Below are 22,459 nucleotides of genomic sequence, written 5' to 3'. Positions count from 1 at the left end.
GAAGTTATAATCCTCAAATATGGTTAAATAGTGACTTTTTTCACGATTTTCATGTAGTTTGATATTACGTAAATATATTCATTTTTACCAATATTTCGATACTATTTCATGTAGTATCACGATATGTGATTTGGCCTTGAAATCTCAGAATTTCGAATAATATTGCATTTTAAGCAAGTTTTCTTGCATTTTGTTTCGTACTAAAAATCATCGAATTTAGCAATATTTTGACGTTTATCATCCCCTTTTCCCTCATGTGATTTAAACAAAATATCATCGTATTAGGCAATATTTTGCGGTTTTCCACGTATTTATGAATTTTCAGTCCATGGGTATTAATTCATATATATACGATAAAAATGATGCAAACACATAATTGATTAGATAATAACCATAAATACTTCATTTTCAATCATCTATTTGTTTCTCGTTAAAATACTGAGTAAGATATTGAAAAGGGGAGAAGTTCGGTTTTTATTGCATATATCGACGTTTCAGCCGGATTAGAGCGGTTTTACGTGTACATCTTCCCTCGTTAATATAAACGAAAAATCAAGAACATTATAGTTAATTCTAATGAAAACACATTGTTTTTTATCATTTGTATTGGAAACAACATTGTCATATGTCTTTTCTTGGAAATAAATAATACGAAACCTCGCTCTATGATTTGAAGGTAAAATCCTCAAATATGGTAAAATAGTGACTTTTTCACATTAATCATGTAGTTAGATATTACGCAAATATATTCATTTTTACCAATATTTCGATACTATTTCATGTAGTATCACGATATGTGATTTGGCCTTCAAATCTCAGAATTTCGCATAATATTGCATTTTAAGCAAGTTTTCTTGCATTTTGTTTCGTACGAAAAATCGTCGAATTTAGCAATATTTTGATGTTTATCATCCCCTTTTCCTTCATTTTATTTAAACAAAATATTATCGAATTAGGCAATATTTTGCCGTTTTTCCACGTTTTTGTGAATTTTCAGTCTATGGGTATTAATTCATTATATATACGATAAAAATGATGCAAACACATAATTGATTAGATAATAACCTTAAATATTTCATTTTCAATCAACTATTTGTTTCTCGTTAAAATACTGAGTAAGATATTGAAAAGGGGAGAAGTTCTGTTTTTATTGCATATATCGACGTTTCAGCCGGAATAGAGCGATTTTCGTGTACATCTTCCATCGGTAATATAAACGGAAAATCAGGAACATTTTAGTTAATTCTAATGAAAACACTTTGATTTTTATCATTTGTATTGGAACCAACATTGTCATATGTCTTTTCTTGGATCCAAATAATACGAAACCTCGCTCTATGATTTGAAGTTAAAAATCCTCAAATATGGTTAAATAGTGACTTTTTTCACGTTAATCATGTAGTTTGATATTACGTAAATATATTCATTTTTACCAATATTTCGATACTATTTCATGTAGTATCACGATATGTGATTTGGCCTTGAAATCTCAGAATTTCGCATAATATTGCATTTTAAGCAAGTTTTCTTGCATTTTGTTTCGTACGAAAAATCCTCGAATTTAGCAATATTTTGACGTTTTCCACGTTTTTGTGAATTTTCAGTCTATGGGTATTAATTCATATATATACGATAAAAATGATGCAAACACATAATTGATTAGATAATAACCTTAAATACTTCATTTTCAATCATCTATTTGTTTCTCGTTAAAATACTGAGTAAGATATTGAAAAGGGGAGAAGTTCGGTTTTTATTGCATATATCGACGTTTCAGCCGGATTAGAGCGGTTTTACGTGTACATCTTCCCTCGTTAATATAAACGGAAAATCAAGAACATTTTAGTTATTTCTAATGAAAACACATTGTTTTTTATCATTTGTATTGGAAACAACATTGTTATATGTCTTTTCTTGGATCTAAATAATACGAAACCTCGCTCTATGATTTGAAGTTAAAATCCTCAAATATGGTTATATAGTGACTTTTTTCACGTTTATCATGTAGTTTGATATTACGTAAATATATTCATTTTTACCAATATTTCGATACTATTTCATGTAGTATCACGATGTGATTTGGCCTTCAAATCTCAGAATTTCGCATAATATTGCATTTTAAGCAAGTTTTCTTGCATTTTGTTTCGTACGAAAAATCATTGAATTTAGCAATATTTTAACGTTTATCATCTCCTTTTACTTCATGTGATTTAAACAAAATATCATCGAATTAGGCAATATTTTGCCGTTTTCCACGTTTTTGTGAATTTTCAGTCCATGGGTTTTAATTCATATACGATAAAAATGATGCAAACACATAATTGATTAGATAATAACCTTAAATACTTCATTTTCAATCAACTATTTCTTTCTCGTTAAAATACTGAGTAAGATATTGAAAGGGGGAGAAGTTCTGATTTTATTGCATATATCGACGTTTCAGCCAGAATAGAGCGGTTTTCGTGTACATCTTCCATCGGTAATATAAACGGAAAATCAGGAACATTTTAGTTAATTCTAATGAAAACACATTGATTTTTATCATTTGTATTGGAAACAACATTGTCATATGTCTTTTCTTGGATCTAAATAATACGAAACCTCGCTCTATGATTTGAAGTTAAAATCCTCAAATATGGTTATATAGTAACTTTTTTCACGTTTTTCATGTAGTTTGATATTACGTATATATATTCATTTTTATCAATATTTCGGTACTATTTCATGTGGTATCACGATATGTGATTTGGCCTTGAAATCTCAGAATTTCGCATAATATTGCCTTTTAAACAAGTTTTCTTGCATTTTGTTTCGTACGAAAAATCATCGAATTTAGCAATATTTTGACGTTCATCATATCCTTTTCCTTCATGTGATTTAAACAAAATATCATCGAATTAGGCAATATTTTGCCGTTTTCTACTTTTTTGTGAATTTTCCGTCCATGGGTATTAATTCATATATATACGATAAAAATGATGCAAACACATAATTGATTAGATAATAACCTTAAATACTTCATTTTCAATCATCTATTTGTTTCTCGTTAAAATACTGAGTAAGATATTGAAAATGGGAGAAGTTCTGTTTTTATTGCATATATCGACGTTTCAGCCGGAATAGAGCGGTTTTACGTGTACATCTTCCATCAGTAATATAAACGGAAAATCAGGAACATTTTAGTTAATTCTAATGAAAACACATTGATTTTTATCATTTGTATTGGAAACAACATTGTCATATGTCTTTTCTTGGAACTAAATAATACGAAACCTCGCTCTATGATTTGAAGGTAAAATCCTCAAATATGGTAAAATAGTGACTTTTTCACGTTAATCATGTAGTTTGATATTACGCAAATATATTCATTTTTACCAATATTTCGATACTATTTCATGTAGTATCACGATATGTGATTGGCCTTCAAATCTCAGAATTTCGCATAATATTGCATTTTAAGCAAGTTTCCTTGCATTTTCTTTCGTACGAAAAATCATCGAATTTAGCAATATTTTGACGTGTATCATCCCCTTTTCCTTTATTTGATTTAAATAAAATATCATCGAATTAGGCAATATTTGCCCGTTTTTCCACGTTTTTGTGAATTTTCAGGCTATGGGTATTAATTCATTATATATACGATAAAAATGATGCAAACACATAATTGATAAGATAATAACCTTAAATACTTCATTTTCAATCAACTATTTGTTTCTCGTTAAAATACTGAGTAAGATATTGAAAAGGGGAGAAGTTCTGTTTTTATTGCATATATCGACGTTTCAGCCGGAATAGAGCGGTTTTACGTGTACATCTTCCATGAGTAATATAAACAGAAAATCAGGAACATTTTAGTTAATTCTAATGAAAACACATTGATTTTTATCATTTGTATTGGAAACAACATTGTCATATGTCTTTTTTTTTTATCTAAATAATACGAAACCTCACTCTATGATTCTAAGTTAAAATCCTCAAATATGGTTAAATAGTGAATTTTTTCACGATTTTCATGTAGTTTGATATTACGTAAATATATTCATTTTTACCAATATTTCGATACTATTTCATGTAGTATCACGATATGTGATTTGGCCTTGAAATCTGAGAATTTCGCATAATATTGCATTTTAAGCAAGTTTTCTTGCATTTTGTTTCGTACGAAAAATCATCGAATTTAGCAATATTTTGACGTTTATCATATCCTTTTCCTTCATGTGATTTAAACAAAATATCATCGAATTAGGCAATATTTTGCCATTTTCCACGTTTTTGTGAATGTTCCGTCCATGGGTATTAATTCATATATATACGATAAAAATGATGCAAACACATAATTGATTAGATAATAACCTTAAATACTTTATTTTCAATCATCTATTTGTTTCTCGTTAAAATACTGAGTAAGATATTGAGAATGGGAGAAGTTCTGTTTTTATTGCATATATCGACGTTTCAGCCGGAATAGAGCGGTTTTACGTGTACATATTCCATCAGTAATATAAACGGAAAATCAGGAACATTTTAGTTAATTCTAATGAAAACACATTGATTTTTATCATTTGTATTGGAAACAACATTGTCATATGTCTTTTCTTGGATATAAATAATACGAAACCTCGCTCTATGATTCTAAGTTAAAATCCTCAAATATGGTTAAATAGTGACTTTTTTCACGATTTTCATGTAGTTTGATATTACGTAAATATATTCATTTTTACCAATATTTCGATACTATTTCATGTAGTATCACGATATGTGATTTGGCCTTCAAATCTCAGAATTTCGCATAATATTGCATTTTAAGCAAGTTTTCTTGCATTTTGTTTCGTACGAAAAATCATCGAATTTAGCAATATTTTGACGTTTATCATCCCCTTTTCCTTCATGTGATTTAAACAAAATATCATCGAATTAGGCAATATTTTGCCGTTTTTCCACGTTTTTGTGAATTTTCAGTCCATGGGTATTAATTCATATATATACGATAAAAATGATGCAAACACATAATTGATTAGATAATAACCTTAAATACTTCATTTTCAATCATCTATTTGTTTCTCGTTAAAATACTGAGTAAGATGTTGAAAAGGGGAGAAGTTCGGTTTTTATTGCATATATCTACGTTTCAGCCGGATTAGAGCGGTTTTACGTGTACATCTTCCATCAGTAATATAAACGGAAAATCAAGAACATTATAGTTAATTCTAATGAAAACACGATGTTTTTTATCATTTGTATTGGAAACAACATTGTCATATGTCTTTTCTTGGAACTAAATAATACGAAACCTCGCTCTATGATTTGAAGGTAAAATCCTCAAATATGGTAAAATAGTGACTTTTTCACGTTAATCATGTAGTTTGATATTACGCAAATATATTCATTTTTACCAATATTTCGATACTATTTCATGTAGTATCACGATATGTGATTTGGCCTTCAAATCTCAGAATTTCGCATAATATTGCATTTTAAGCAAGTTTCCTTGCATTTTGTTTCGTACGAAAAATCATCGAATTTAGCAATATTTTGACGTTTATCATCCCCTTTTCCTTTATTTGATTTAAACAAAATATCATCGAATTAGGCAATATTTTGCCGTTTTTCCACGTTTTTGTGAATTTTCAGTCTATGGGTATTAATTCATTATATATACGATAAAAATGATGAAAACACATAATTGATTAGATAATAACCTTAAATACTTCATTTTCAATCAACTATTTGTTTCTTGTTAAAATACTGAGTAAGAAATTGAAAAGGGGAGAAGTTCTGTTTTTATTGCATATATCGACGTTTCAGCTGGAATAGAGCGGTTTTACGTGTACATCTTCCATCAGTAATATAAACGGAAAATCAGGAACATTTTAGTTAATTCTAATGAAAACACATTGATTTTTATCATTTGTATTGGAAACAACATTGTCATATGTCTTTTCTTGGATCTAAATAATACGAAACCTCGCTCTATGATTTGAAGTTATAATCCTCAAATATGGTTAAATAGTGACTTTTTTCACGATTTTCATGTAGTTTGATATTACGTAAATATATTCATTTTTACCAATATTTCGATACTATTTCATGTAGTATCACGATGTGATTTGGCCTCCAAATCTCAGAATTTCGCATAATATTGCATTTTAAGCAAGTTTTCTTGCATTTTGTTTCGTACGAAAAATCATTGAATTTAGCAATATTTTAACGTTTATCATCTCCTTTTCCTTCATGTGATTTAAACAAAATATCATCGAATTAGGCTACATTTTGCCGTTTTCCACGTTTTTGTGAATTTTCCGTCCATGGGTATTAATTCATATATATACGAGAAAAATGATGCAAACACATAATTGATTAGATAATAACCTTAAATACTTTATTTTCAATCATCTATTTGTTTCTCGTTAAAATACTGAGTAAGATATTGAGAATGGGAGAAGTTCTGTTTTTATTGCATATATCGACGTTTCAGCCGGAATAGAGCGGTTTTACGTGTACATATTCCATCAGTAATATAAACGGAAAATCAGGAACATTTTAGTTAATTCTAATGAAAACACATTGATTTTTATCATTTGTATTGGAAACAACATTGTCATATGGCTTTTCTTGGATCTAAATATTACGAAACCTCGCTCTATGATTCTAAGTTAAAATCCTCAAATATGGTTAAATAGTGACTTTTTCACGATTTTCATGTAGTTTGATATTACGTAAATATATTCATTTTTACCAATATTTCGATACTATTTCATGTAGTATCACGATATGTGATTTGGCCTTCAAATCTCAGAATTTCGCATAACATTGCATTTTAAGCAAGTTTTCTTGCATTTTGTTTCGTACGAAAAATCATCGAATATAGCAATATTTTGACGTTTATCATCTCCTTTTCCTTCATGTGATTTAAACAAAATTTCATCGAATTAGGCAATATTTTGCCGTTTTCCACGTTTTTGTGAATTTTCAGTCCATGGGTTTTAATTCAAATATATACGATAAAAATGATGCAAACACATAATTGATTAGATAATAACCTTAAATACTTCATTTTCAATCAACTATTTCTTTCTCGTTAAAATACTGAGTAAGATATTGAAAGGGGGAGAAGTTCTGATTTTATTGCATATATCGACGTTTCAGCCAGAATAGAGCGGTTTTCGTGTACATCTTCCATCGGTAATATAAACGGAAAATCAGGAACATTTTAGTTAATTCTAATGAAAACACATTGATTTTTATCATTTGTATTGGAAACAACATTGTCATATGTCTTTTCTTGGATCTAAATAATACGAAACCTCGCTCTATGATTTGAAGTTAAAATCCTCAAATATGGTTATATAGTAACTTTTTTCACGTTTTTCATGTAGTTTGATATTACGTAAATATATTCATTTTTATCAATATTTCGGTACTATTTCATGTGGTATCACGATATGTGATTTGGCCTTAAAATCTCAGAATTTCGCATAATATTGCATTTTAAGCAAGTTTTCTTGCATTTTGTTTCGTACGAAAAATCATCGAATTTAGCAATATTTTGACGTTTATCATATCCTTTTCCTTCATGTGATTTAAACAAAATATCATCGAATTAGGCAATATTTTGCCGTTTTCTACTTTTTTGTGAATTTTCTGTCCATGGGTATTAATTCATATATATACGATAAAAATGATGCAAACACATAATTGATTAGATAATAACCTTAAATACTTCATTTTCAATCATCTATTTGTTTCTCGTTAAAATACTGAGTAAGATATTGAAAATGGGAGAAGTTCTGTTTTTATTGCATATATCGACGTTTCAGCCGGAATAGAGCGGTTTTACGTGTACATCTTCCATCAGTAATATAAACGGAAAATCAGGAACATTTTAGTTAATTCTAATGAAAACACATTGATTTTTATCATTTGTATTGGAAACAACATTGTCATATGTCTTTTTTTTTTTATCTAAATAATACGAAACCTCGCTCTATGATTCTAAGTTAAAATCCTCAAATATGGTTAAATAGTGAATTTTTTCACGATTTTCATGTAGTTTGATATTACGTAAATATATTCATTTTTACTAATATTTCGATACTATTTCATGTAGTATCACGATATGTGATTTGGCCTTGAAATCTCAGAATTTCGCATAATATTGCATTCTAAGCAAGTTTTCTTGCATTTTGTTCCTTCCAAAATATCATAGAATTTAGCAATATTTTGACGTTTATCATATCCTTTTCCTTCATGTGATTTAAACAAAATATCATCGAATTAGGCAATATTTTGCCATTTTCCACGTTTTTGTGAATTTTCCGTCCATGGGTATTAATTCATATATATACGATAAAAATGATGCAAACACATAATTGATTAGATAATAACCTTAAATACTTTATTTTCAATCATCTATTTGTTTCTCGTAAAAATACTGAGTAAGATATTGAGAATGGGAGAAGTTCTGTTTTTATTGCATATATCGACGTTTCAGCCGGAATAGAGCGGTTTTACGTGTACATATTCCATCAGTAATATAAACGGAAAATCAGGAACATTTTAGTTAATTCTAATGAAAACACATTGATTTTTATCATTTGTATTGGAAACAACATTGTCATATGTCTTTTCTTGGATATAAATAATACGAAACCTCGCTCTATGATTTGAAGGTAAAATCCTCAAATATGGTAAAATAGTGACTTTTTCACGTTAATCATGTAGTTTGATATTACGCAAATATATTCATTTTTACCAATATTTCGATACTATTTCATGTAGTATCACGATATGTGATTTGGCCTTCAAATCTCAGAATTTCGCATAATATTGCATTTTAAGCAAGTTTCCTTGCATTTTGTTTCGTACGAAAAATCATCGAATTTAGCAATATTTTGACGTTTATCATCCCCTTTTCCTTTATTTGATTTAAACAAAATATCATCGAATTAGGCAATATTTTGCCGTTTTTCCACGTTTTTGTGAATTTTCAGTCTATGGGTATTAATTCATTATATATACGATAAAAATGATGAAAACACATAATTGATTAGATAATAACCTTAAATACTTCATTTTCAATCAACTATTTGTTTCTTGTTAAAATACTGAGTAAGAAATTGAAAAGGGGAGAAGTTCTGTTTTTATTGCATATATCGACGTTTCAGCTGGAATAGAGCGGTTTTACGTGTACATCTTCCATCAGTAATATAAACGGAAAATCAGGAACATTTTAGTTAATTCTAATGAAAACACATTGATTTTTATCATTTGTATTGGAAACAACATTGTCATATGTCTTTTCTTGGATCTAAATAATACGAAACCTCGCTCTATGATTTGAAGTTATAATCCTCAAATATGGTTAAATAGTGACTTTTTTCACGATTTTCATGTAGTTTGATATTACGTAAATATATTCATTTTTACCAATATTTCGATACTATTTCATGTAGTATCACGATGTGATTTGGCCTCCAAATCTCAGAATTTCGCATAATATTGCATTTTAAGCAAGTTTTCTTGCATTTTGTTTCGTACGAAAAATCATTGAATTTAGCAATATTTTAACGTTTATCATCTCCTTTTCCTTCATGTGATTTAAACAAAATATCATCGAATTAGGCTACATTTTGCCGTTTTCCACGTTTTTGTGAATTTTCCGTCCATGGGTATTAATTCATATATATACGAGAAAAATGATGCAAACACATAATTGATTAGATAATAACCTTAAATACTTTATTTTCAATCATCTATTTGTTTCTCGTTAAAATACTGAGTAAGATATTGAGAATGGGAGAAGTTCTGTTTTTATTGCATATATCGACGTTTCAGCCGGAATAGAGCGGTTTTACGTGTACATATTCCATCAGTAATATAAACGGAAAATCAGGAACATTTTAGTTAATTCTAATGAAAACACATTGATTTTTATCATTTGTATTGGAAACAACATTGTCATATGGCTTTTCTTGGATCTAAATATTACGAAACCTCGCTCTATGATTCTAAGTTAAAATCCTCAAATATGGTTAAATAGTGACTTTTTCACGATTTTCATGTAGTTTGATATTACGTAAATATATTCATTTTTACCAATATTTCGATACTATTTCATGTAGTATCACGATATGTGATTTGGCCTTCAAATCTCAGAATTTCGCATAACATTGCATTTTAAGCAAGTTTTCTTGCATTTTGTTTCGTACGAAAAATCATCGAATATAGCAATATTTTGACGTTTATCATCTCCTTTTCCTTCATGTGATTTAAACAAAATTTCATCGAATTAGGCAATATTTTGCCGTTTTCCACGTTTTTGTGAATTTTCAGTCCATGGGTTTTAATTCAAATATATACGATAAAAATGATGCAAACACATAATTGATTAGATAATAACCTTAAATACTTCATTTTCAATCAACTATTTCTTTCTCGTTAAAATACTGAGTAAGATATTGAAAGGGGGAGAAGTTCTGATTTTATTGCATATATCGACGTTTCAGCCAGAATAGAGCGGTTTTCGTGTACATCTTCCATCGGTAATATAAACGGAAAATCAGGAACATTTTAGTTAATTCTAATGAAAACACATTGATTTTTATCATTTGTATTGGAAACAACATTGTCATATGTCTTTTCTTGGATCTAAATAATACGAAACCTCGCTCTATGATTTGAAGTTAAAATCCTCAAATATGGTTATATAGTAACTTTTTTCACGTTTTTCATGTAGTTTGATATTACGTAAATATATTCATTTTTATCGATATTTCGGTACTATTTCATGTGGTATCACGATATGTGATTTGGCCTTAAAATCTCAGAATTTCGCATAATATTGCATTTTAAGCAAGTTTTCTTGCATTTTGTTTCGTACGAAAAATCATCGAATTTAGCAATATTTTGACGTTTATCATATCCTTTTCCTTCATGTGATTTAAACAAAATATCATCGAATTAGGCAATATTTTGCCGTTTTCTACTTTTTTGTGAATTTTCTGTCCATGGGTATTAATTCATATATATACGATAAAAATGATGCAAACACATAATTGATTAGATAATAACCTTAAATACTTCATTTTCAATCATCTATTTGTTTCTCGTTAAAATACTGAGTAAGATATTGAAAATGGGAGAAGTTCTGTTTTTATTGCATATATCGACGTTTCAGCCGGAATAGAGCGGTTTTACGTGTACATCTTCCATCAGTAATATAAACGGAAAATCAGGAACATTTTAGTTAATTCTAATGAAAACACATTGATTTTTATCATTTGTATTGGAAACAACATTGTCATATGTCTTTTTTTTTTTATCTAAATAATACGAAACCTCGCTCTATGATTCTAAGTTAAAATCCTCAAATATGGTTAAATAGTGAATTTTTTCACGATTTTCATGTAGTTTGATATTACGTAAATATATTCATTTTTACTAATATTTCGATACTATTTCATGTAGTATCACGATATGTGATTTGGCCTTGAAATCTCAGAATTTCGCATAATATTGCATTCTAAGCAAGTTTTCTTGCATTTTGTTCCTTCCAAAATATCATAGAATTTAGCAATATTTTGACGTTTATCATATCCTTTTCCTTCATGTGATTTAAACAAAATATCATCGAATTAGGCAATATTTTGCCATTTTCCACGTTTTTGTGAATTTTCCGTCCATGGGTATTAATTCATATATATACGATAAAAATGATGCAAACACATAATTGATTAGATAATAACCTTAAATACTTTATTTTCAATCATCTATTTGTTTCTCGTAAAAATACTGAGTAAGATATTGAGAATGGGAGAAGTTCTGTTTTTATTGCATATATCGACGTTTCAGCCGGAATAGAGCGGTTTTACGTGTACATATTCCATCAGTAATATAAACGGAAAATCAGGAACATTTTAGTTAATTCTAATGAAAACACATTGATTTTTATCATTTGTATTGGAAACAACATTGTCATATGTCTTTTCTTGGATATAAATAATACGAAACCTCGCTCAATGATTCTAAGTTAAAATCCTCAAATATGGTTAAATAGTGACTTTTTTCACGTTTTTCATGTAGTTTGATATTACGTAAATATATTCATTTTTACCAATATTTCGATACTATTTCATGTAGTATCACGATATGTGATTTGGCCTTCAAATCTCAGAATTTAGCATAATATTGCATTTTAAGCAAGTTTTCTTGCATTTTGTTTCGTACGAAAAATCATCGAATTTAGCAATATTTTGACGTTTATCATCCCCTTTTCCTTCATGTGATTTAAACAAAATATCATCGAATTAGGCAATATTTTGCCGTTTTTCCACGTTTTTGTGAATTTTCAGTCCATGGGTATTAATTCATATATATACGATAAAAATGATGCAAACACATAATTGATTAGATAATAACCTTAAATACTTCATTTTCAATCATCTATTTGTTTCTCGTTAAAATACTGAGTAAGATGTTGAAAAGGGGAGAAGTTCGGTTTTTATTGCATATATCTACGTTTCAGCCGGATTAGAGCGGTTTTACGTGTACATCTTCCCTCGTTAATATAAACGGAAAATCAAGAACATTATAGTTAATTCTAATGAAAATACGATGTTTTTTATCATTTGTATTGGAAACAACATTGTCATATGTCTTTTCTTGGAACTAAATAATACGAAACCTCACTCTATGATTTGAAGGTAAAATCCTCATATATGGTAAAATAGTGACTTTTTCACGTTAATCATGTAGTTTGATATTACGCAAATATATTCATTTTTACCAATATTTCGATACTATTTTATGTAGTATCACGATATGTGATTTGGCCTTCAAATCTCAGAATTTCGCATAATATTGCATTTTAAGCAAGTTTCCTTGCATTTTGTTTCGTACGAAAAATCATCGAATTTAGCAATATTTTGACGTTTATCATCCCCTTTTCCTTTATTTGATTTAAACAAAATATCATCGAATTAGGCAATATTTTGCCGTTTTTCCACGTTTTTGTGAATTTTCAGTCTATGGGTATTAATTCATTATATATACGATAAAAATGATGCAAACACATAATTGATTAGATAATAACCTTAAATACTTCATTTTCAATCAACTATTTGTTTCTTGTTAAAATACTGAGTAAGAAATTGAAAAGGGGAGAAGTTCTGTTTTTATTGCATATATCGACGTTTCAGCAGGAATAGAGCGGTTTTACGTGTACATCTTCCATCAGTAATATAAACGGAAAATCAGGAACATTTCAGTTAATTCTAATGAAAACACATTCATTTTTATCATTTGTATTGGAAACAACATTGTCATATGTCTTTTCTTGGATCTAAATAATACGAAACCTCGCTCTATGATTTGAAGTTATAATCCTCAAATATGGTTAAATAGTGACTTTTTTCACGATTTTCATGTAGTTTGATATTACGTAAATATATTCATTTTTACCAATATTTCGATACTATTTCATGTAGTATTACGATATGTGATTTGGCCTTGAAATCTCAGAATTTCGAATAATATTGCATTTTAAGCAAGTTTTCTTGCATTTTGTTTCGTACTAAAAATCATCGAATTTAGCAATATTTTGACGTTTATCATCCCCTTTTCCCTCATGTGATTTAAACAAAATATCATCGTATTAGGCAATATTTTGCGGTTTTCCACGTATTTATGAATTTTCAGTCCATGGGTATTAATTCATATATATACGATAAAAATGATGCAAACACATAATTGATTAGATAATAACCATAAATACTTCATTTTCAATCATCTATTTGTTTCTCGTTAAAATACTGAGTAAGATATTGAAAAGGGGAGAAGTTCGGTTTTTATTGCATATATCGACGTTTCAGCCGGATTAGAGCGGTTTTACGTGTACATCTTCCCTCGTTAATATAAACGAAAAATCAAGAACATTATAGTTAATTCTAATGAAAACACATTGTTTTTTATCATTTGTATTGGAAACAACATTGTCATATGTCTTTTCTTGGAAATAAATAATACGAAACCTCGCTCTATGATTTGAAGGTAAAATCCTCAAATATGGTAAAATAGTGACTTTTTCACATTAATCATGCAGTTAGATATTACGCAAATATATTCATTTTTACCAATATTTCGATACTATTTCATGTAGTATCACGATATGTGATTTGGCCTTCAAATCTCAGAATTTCGCATAATATTGCATTTTAAGCAAGTTTTCTTGCATTTTGTTTCGTACGAAAAATCGTCGAATTTAGCAATATTTTGATGTTTATCATCCCCTTTTCCTTTATTTGATTTAAACAAAATATTATCGAATTAGGCAATATTTTGCCGTTTTTCCACGTTTTTGTGAATTTTCAGTCTATGGGTATTAATTCATTATATATACGATAAAAATGATGCAAACACATAATTGATTAGATAATAACCTTAAATATTTCATTTTCAATCAACTATTTGTTTCTCGTTAAAATACTGAGTAAGATATTGAAAAGGGGAGAAGTTCTGTTTTTATTGCATATATCGACGTTTCAGCCGGAATAGAGCGGTTTTACGTGTACATCTTCCATCAGTAATATAAACGGAAAATCAGGAACATTTTAGTTAATTCTAATGAAAACACATTGATTTTTATCATTTGTATTGGAAACAACATTGTCATATGTCTTTTTTTTTTTATCTAAATAATACGAAACCTCGCTCTATGATTCTAAGTTAAAATCCTCAAATATGGTTAAATAGTGAATTTTTTCACGATTTTCATGTAGTTTGATATTACGTAAATATATTCATTTTTACTAATATTTCGATACTATTTCATGTAGTATCACGATATGTGATTTGGCCTTGAAATCTCAGAATTTCGCATAATATTGCATTCTAAGCAAGTTTTCTTGCATTTTGTTCCTTCCAAAATATCATAGAATTTAGCAATATTTTGACGTTTATCATATCCTTTTCCTTCATGTGATTTAAACAAAATATCATCGAATTAGGCAATATTTTGCCATTTTCCACGTTTTTGTGAATTTTCCGTCCATGGGTATTAATTCATATATATACGATAAAAATGATGCAAACACATAATTGATTAGATAATAACCTTAAATACTTTATTTTCAATCATCTATTTGTTTCTCGTAAAAATACTGAGTAAGATATTGAGAATGGGAGAAGTTCTGTTTTTATTGCATATATCGACGTTTCAGCCGGAATAGAGCGGTTTTACGTGTACATATTCCATCAGTAATATAAACGGAAAATCGGGAACATTTTAGTTAATTCTAATGAAAACACATTGATTTTTATCATTTGTATTGGAAACAACATTGTCATATGTCTTTTCTTGGATATAAATAATACGAAACCTCGCTCAATGATTCTAAGTTAAAATCCTCAAATATGGTTAAATAGTGACTTTTTTCACGTTTTTCATGTAGTTTGATATTACGTAAATATATTCATTTTTACCAATATTTCGATACTATTTCATGTAGTATCACGATATGTGATTTGGCCTTCAAATCTCAGAATTTAGCATAATATTGCATTTTAAGCAAGTTTTCTTGCATTTTGTTTCGTACGAAAAATCATCGAATTTAGCAATATTTTGACGTTTATCATCCCCCTTTTCCTTCATGTGATTTAAACAAAATATCATCGAATTAGGCAATATTTTGCCGTTTTTCCACGTTTTTGTGAATTTTCAGTCCATGGGTATTAATTCATATATATACGATAAAAATGATGCAAACACATAATTGATTAGATAATAACCTTAAATACTTCATTTTCAATCATCTATTTGTTTCTCGTTAAAATACTGAGTAAGATGTTGAAAAGGGGAGAAGTTCGGTTTTTATTGCATATATCTACGTTTCAGCCGGATTAGAGCGGTTTTACGTGTACATCTTCCCTCGTTAATATAAACGGAAAATCAAGAACATTATAGTTAATTCTAATGAAAATACGATGTTTTTTATCATTTGTATTGGAAACAACATTGTCATATGTCTTTTCTTGGAACTAAATAATACGAAACCTCACTCTATGATTTGAAGGTAAAATCCTCATATATGGTAAAATAGTGACTTTTTCACGTTAATCATGTAGTTTGATATTACGCAAATATATTCATTTTTACCAATATTTCGATACTATTTTATGTAGTATCACGATATGTGATTTGGCCTTCAAATCTCAGAATTTCGCATAATATTGCATTTTAAGCAAGTTTCCTTGCATTTTGTTTCGTACGAAAAATCATCGAATTTAGCAATATTTTGACGTTTATCATCCCCTTTTCCTTTATTTGATTTAAACAAAATATCATCGAATTAGGCAATATTTTGCCGTTTTTCCACGTTTTTGTGAATTTTCAGTCTATGGGTATTAATTCATTATATATACGATAAAAAGTTCCAAGTTTGGTTCCAAAAAAGTTCCAGGTTCCAAGGGGTTGTCATAGCCAGGGGGTGGTAATGGGGGACGAGCTCCCATGACCTATAAAATGCTCCTATACGGCATGCGTCTCAAATAGCCTCTGACAACCAAGTCCAACTCCTGGCCTGCACGGGTGGCTTAGTCTAAGTCCGGCGGAACTGCTTTTACCGACAGGAGAAGGGGCGAGGGCGTGCCTCTGGCGCCTTAAAACCAGCTGCTCCGGGTAGATGGGACTCGATAGCCTGGGAAGGCAGCCCATCTAGGGGAAGGAAAACCCTGATTTTAAACCTCCGCTGCCTTGCGGCCATACCCTTGTTTTTGGGAAGGCTTCAGGAGTCAACCTCGAGGAAAAATCCGGAGTTGGAGCCCCTAAGGCAGTTCGTTGTTGACGTCGACCTCGTTCTGGCAGCTCCTGCGACGTTGCTGGAACCATGCGTATTGGCATTTGCCTCTCTATTGGATAATTTCAGCAACGTGGAGAGGGGGGACCTGCTGCATGGGTAACAGCTTCTCCTCCATATCTACCTACCCAGGCTTTGCGCCCTGGAGAGGACACTCCAGCTTCGCCTCACAGCGTCGAACCAACACGGGAAGCGACAGTCTACCGGTTTTAAGTCTTCTGCTCGATTGGCGAAGAGTGTGACGCCAGGGGTTGCTTCCGACGGTGGGAGGGGTCATCGCGCCCCACTGGGCAGCTACCGCCCGCCTCAAGCTGGGCAAACCCCAGCCAATAAGGTGTTGCCTCGCCACGGTCCGTTAACCTCACTGGGTGCGTGGGGTTTAGGTTTGAAAACTGACAAGCGGCCCGACAACTTTGCACCAAGCAATACCAAACCAAAGAAGAAAATATCAACTGCCCTAAAGCTGGGCACATGGAACGTCAGGACACTGACACCAGGTTTCTCTGACGACCTGCAAGAAATCAATGACGCCCGAAAAACAGCAATCATCGATAGGGAGCTGAGCAAGCTGCAGATGGATATTGTTGCTCTCCAAGAGACCAGGCTCCCAGGATCAGGATCTGTGAGAGAGAGGACCTTCTCTTTCTTCTGGCAAGGAAAACCTCCAGATGAGACCAGAGAACATGGTGTGGGATTTGCCGTCAGGAATGCACTGTTGGGACACATTATGCCACCGATGGGGGAAACCGAACGAATTCTGTCTCTGCAACTGTACTCCCAAACAGGACCAGTCAATGTAATTAGTGCATATGCACCAACCCTGACTTCTCCAGCAGAGGCAAAGGAAAAATTCTACGATGACCTCAACAGAGTCATAGCGAGAATCCCTGTAAAGGAGCCACTGTTCATCCTCGGCGACTTCAACGCCAGAGTGGGTGCCGAGCACAACATTTGGCCCACTTGCCTGGGTCAATTCGGCATAGGAAGGATGAATGAGAACGGGCAACGTCTGCTAGAACTCTGCTGCCTTCATGGTCTTTGTGTCACCAACACGTTCTTCGGCACAAAGCCTCAACACCGAGTATCTTGGAGACACCCCAGATCCAAGCACTGGCACCAGCTTGACCTGATTCTTACCAGGCGTGCAAGTCTACCCAGCGTCAAGATTACGCGTAGCTACCAGAGTGCTGTCTGTGACACCGACCACTCCCTGGTATGTAGCAGGGTCAAGATGCAACCAAAGAAGATTCATCACTCGAAAAAGGCGGGCAGACCTCGCATCGACACCACCAAGACCCGCAACCAGGACAAGGTGGAAGATTTTGCGCACGTGCTCGAGGAAGCTCTTCCTGGCCCGGCTGGGGTCACTGCCTGTAAAAGATGGGAGCACTTCAGAGACGCTGTGTTCAACGCTGCCATTTCCACCTTTGGCAAGAAGACCAGCAGGTCGGCAGACTGGTTCGAGGCTCACTCGGAAGAGATGACACCTGTAATCGAAGAGAAGAGAAACGCCTTGGCAGCCTACAAAGCCTGCCCAAGTCGGCGCAACTTACAGATCCTTCGGGCCGTCCGCTGCAAAGTGCAGCAGAGCGCCAGGCGATGTGCCAACAACTATTGGCTCCAGCTCTGCTCCCAGATACAGACTGCAGCGGATACAGGCAATGTAAGGGGAATGTATGACGGCATCAAGCAGGCCCTCGGCCCAATCCAGAAGAAGACCGCTCCTCTGAAATCTGCCACTGGCGAGGTGATTCAGGACCAGACACTGCAGCTGAAGCGCTGGGTCGAGCACTACTCTGAGCTATACGCCAGGGACAATGTGGTCACCGAAGATGCCCTGAGCGCCATTGAGTGTCTGCCTGTGTTAATGGAGCTCGACAGTGAACCGACCCTGGAAGAACTCAGCGATGCCCTAGACTCCCTTGCTTCTGGTAAAGCTCCCGGCAAAGATGGCATTCCTGCTGAGACCTTGAAGTGCTGCAGAGGTAGCCTGCTCATGGAGCTGCACGAAATTCTCTGCCTCTGCTGGGAAGAAGGAGAGGTGCCACAGGACATGAGGGATGCCAACATCGTCACACTGTATAAGAATAAAGGTGACAGGGGCGACTGCAACAACTACCGTGGAATCTCCCTCCTCAGTATTGTCGGAAAGCTGTTTGCTCGAGTCGCATTGAAGAGGCTCCAAGTACTTGCAGAGAGAGTTTATCCAGAATCACAATGTGGATTCAGAGCTGGCAGGTCCACCATCGACATGGTCTTTTCCCTCAGACAACTGCAGGAGAAATGCAGGGAACAGAAGCAGCCACTCTTTGTAGCCTTCATAGACCTGACGAAGGCCTTCGACCTCGTCAGCAGGGATGGCCTGTTCAAGATCCTCCCCAAGATCGGATGCCCACCCAGGCTCCTCAGCATCATCAGATCTTTCCATGAGAACATGAGGGGCACCGTGGTCTTTGATGGCCTAACATCAGGCGCCTTTGACATCCGAAGTGGAGTAAAGCAGGGCTGCGTACTGGCTCCAACCCTATTCGGAATTTTCTTCGCAGTTATGCTGCGGCACGCCTTCGGATCTGTCACGGAAGGCATTTACCTCCGGACCAGGTCGGATGGGAAGCTCTTTAACCTCGCCAGGCTGAGAGCCAAGACAAAGGTTCGGCTGAGGTGTCTGCGCGACTTCCTCTTTGCCGACGACGCAGCAGTCACTGCCCACTCAGCTGAAGACCTCCAACGGCTCATAACCCGCTTCAGCGAGGCCTCTCAGGCTTTCGGACTCACCATCAGTCTGAAGAAAACACAAGTCATGGGACAAGGAGTGGACTCCCCACCTGACATCGGCATCTCTGATTCCAAACTGGAAGTTGTTCACGACTTCGTGTACCTGGGCTCCACAATCTCTGACTCCCTCTCTCTTGATACGGAGCTAAACAAACGCATCGGTAAGGCATCTACTACCATGTCCAAACTGACAAAGAGAGTGTGGGCCAACAATAGGCTAACTGAGTATACTAAGATTCAGGTTTACAGATCCTGTGTCCTGAGCACTCTCCTTTATGGCAGTGAGTCTTGGACACTCCGCGCCCGTCAGGAAAGACGGCTGAATGCCTACCACATGCGCTGCCTTCGACACATCTTGGACATCACCTGGCAGGACAAGGTGACAAACAACAACGTCTTGGGGAGAGCAAGAATCACCAGCATGTACACAATGCTGAAACAGAGACGAATGCGCTGGCTCGGGCACGTTGTGCGAATGGGCGACGGCAGGATCCCCAAGGATCTCCTGTATGGAGAGCTGAGGCAGGGAAAGCGTCCAGTAGGCAAGCCCCAGCTACGGTACAAAGACGTATGCAAAAGGGACCTGAAAGCCATGGACGTCGATCTTGCTATATGGGAGACACTGGCTACAGACCGTTCAGCCTGGAGGCAGTCTGTTCAACGAGGTCTCTCCAAGTTCGAGGAGTCACTTGCCAAGGAATCGGAGGCAAAGAGACAGAGAAGGAAAGCCGGTAACCAGGAAGACAGACCAGAATCGGACTTCGTTTGTGCTCGGTGTGGGATGGACTGCCACTCTCGGATTGGCCTCATCAGTCACACCAGACGCTGCACCAGGATTGACAACTAGGGCGCAACTCCATAGTCTCCCGAGACTGAAGGATGCCTACTATACGATAAAAATGATGCAAACACATAATTGATTAGATAATAACCTTAAATACTTCATTTTCAATCAACTATTTGTTTCTTGTTAAAATACTGAGTAAGAAATTGAAAAGGGGAGAAGTTCTGTTTTTATTGCATATATCGACGTTTCAGCAGGAATAGAGCGGTTTTACGTGTACATCTTCCATCAGTAATATAAACGGAAAATCAGGAACATTTCAGTTAATTCTAATGAAAACACATTCATTTTTATCATTTGTATTGGAAACAACATTGTCATATGTCTTTTCTTGGATCTAAATAATACGAAACCTCGCTCTATGATTTGAAGTTATAATCCTCAAATATGGTTAAATAGTGACTTTTTTCACGATTTTCATGTAGTTTGATATTACGTAAATATATTCATTTTTACCAATATTTCGATACTATTTCATGTAGTATTACGATATGTGATTTGGCCTTGAAATCTCAGAATTTCGAATAATATTGCATTTTAAGCAAGTTTTCTTGCATTTTGTTTCGTACTAAAAATCATCGAATTTAGCAATATTTTGACGTTTATCATCCCCTTTTCCCTCATGTGATTTAAACAAAATATCATCGTATTAGGCAATATTTTGCGGTTTTCCACGTATTTATGAATTTTCAGTCCATGGGTATTAATTCATATATATACGATAAAAATGATGCAAACACATAATTGATTAGATAATAACCATAAATACTTCATTTTCAATCATCTATTTGTTTCTCGTTAAAATACTGAGTAAGATATTGAAAAGGGGAGAAGTTCGGTTTTTATTGCATATATCGACGTTTCAGCCGGATTAGAGCGGTTTTACGTGTACATCTTCCCTCGTTAATATAAACGAAAAATCAAGAACATTATAGTTAATTCTAATGAAAACACATTGTTTTTTATCATTTGTATTGGAAACAACATTGTCATATGTCTTTTCTTGGAAATAAATAATACGAAACCTCGCTCTATGATTTGAAGGTAAAATCCTCAAATATGGTAAAATAGTGACTTTTTCACATTAATCATGTAGTTAGATATTACGCAAATATATTCATTTTTACCAATATTTCGATACTATTTCATGTAGTATCACGATATGTGATTTGGCCTTCAAATCTCAGAATTTCGCATAATATTGCATTTTAAGCAAGTTTTCTTGCATTTTGTTTCGTACGAAAAATCGTCGAATTTAGCAATATTTTGATGTTTATCATCCCCTTTTCCTTTATTTGATTTAAACAAAATATTATCGAATTAGGCAATATTTTGCCGTTTTTCCACGTTTTTGTGAATTTTCAGTCTATGGGTATTAATTCATTATATATACGATAAAAATGATGCAAACACATAATTGATTAGATAATAACCTTAAATATTTCATTTTCAATCAACTATTTGTTTCTCGTTAAAATACTGAGTAAGATATTGAAAAGGGGAGAAGTTCTGTTTTTATTGCATATATCGACGTTTCAGCCGGAATAGAGCGATTTTCGTGTACATCTTCCATCGGTAATATAAACGGAAAATCAGGAACATTTTAGTTAATTCTAATGAAAACACTTTGATTTTTATCATTTGTATTGGAACCAACATTGTCATATGTCTTTTCTTGGATCCAAATAATACGAAACCTCGCTCTATGATTTGAAGTTAAAAATCCTCAAATATGGTTAAATAGTGACTTTTTTCACGTTTTTCATGTAGTTTGATATTACGTAAATATATTCATTTTTACCAATATTTCGATACTATTTCATGTAGTATCACGATATGTGATTTGGCCTTGAAATCTCAGAATTTCGCATAATATTGCATTTTAATCAAGTTTTCTTGCATTTTGTTTCGTACGAAAAATCCTCGAATTTAGCAATATTTTGACGTTTTCCACGTTTTTGTGAATTTTCAGTCCATGGGTATTAATTCA

Source organism: Procambarus clarkii, chromosome 63 (assembly GCF_040958095.1).
Source record: "Procambarus clarkii isolate CNS0578487 chromosome 63, FALCON_Pclarkii_2.0, whole genome shotgun sequence".
NCBI classification, from domain to species: domain Eukaryota; kingdom Metazoa; phylum Arthropoda; class Malacostraca; order Decapoda; family Cambaridae; genus Procambarus; species Procambarus clarkii.
Note: the sequence above shows the minus strand (reverse complement) of the source record.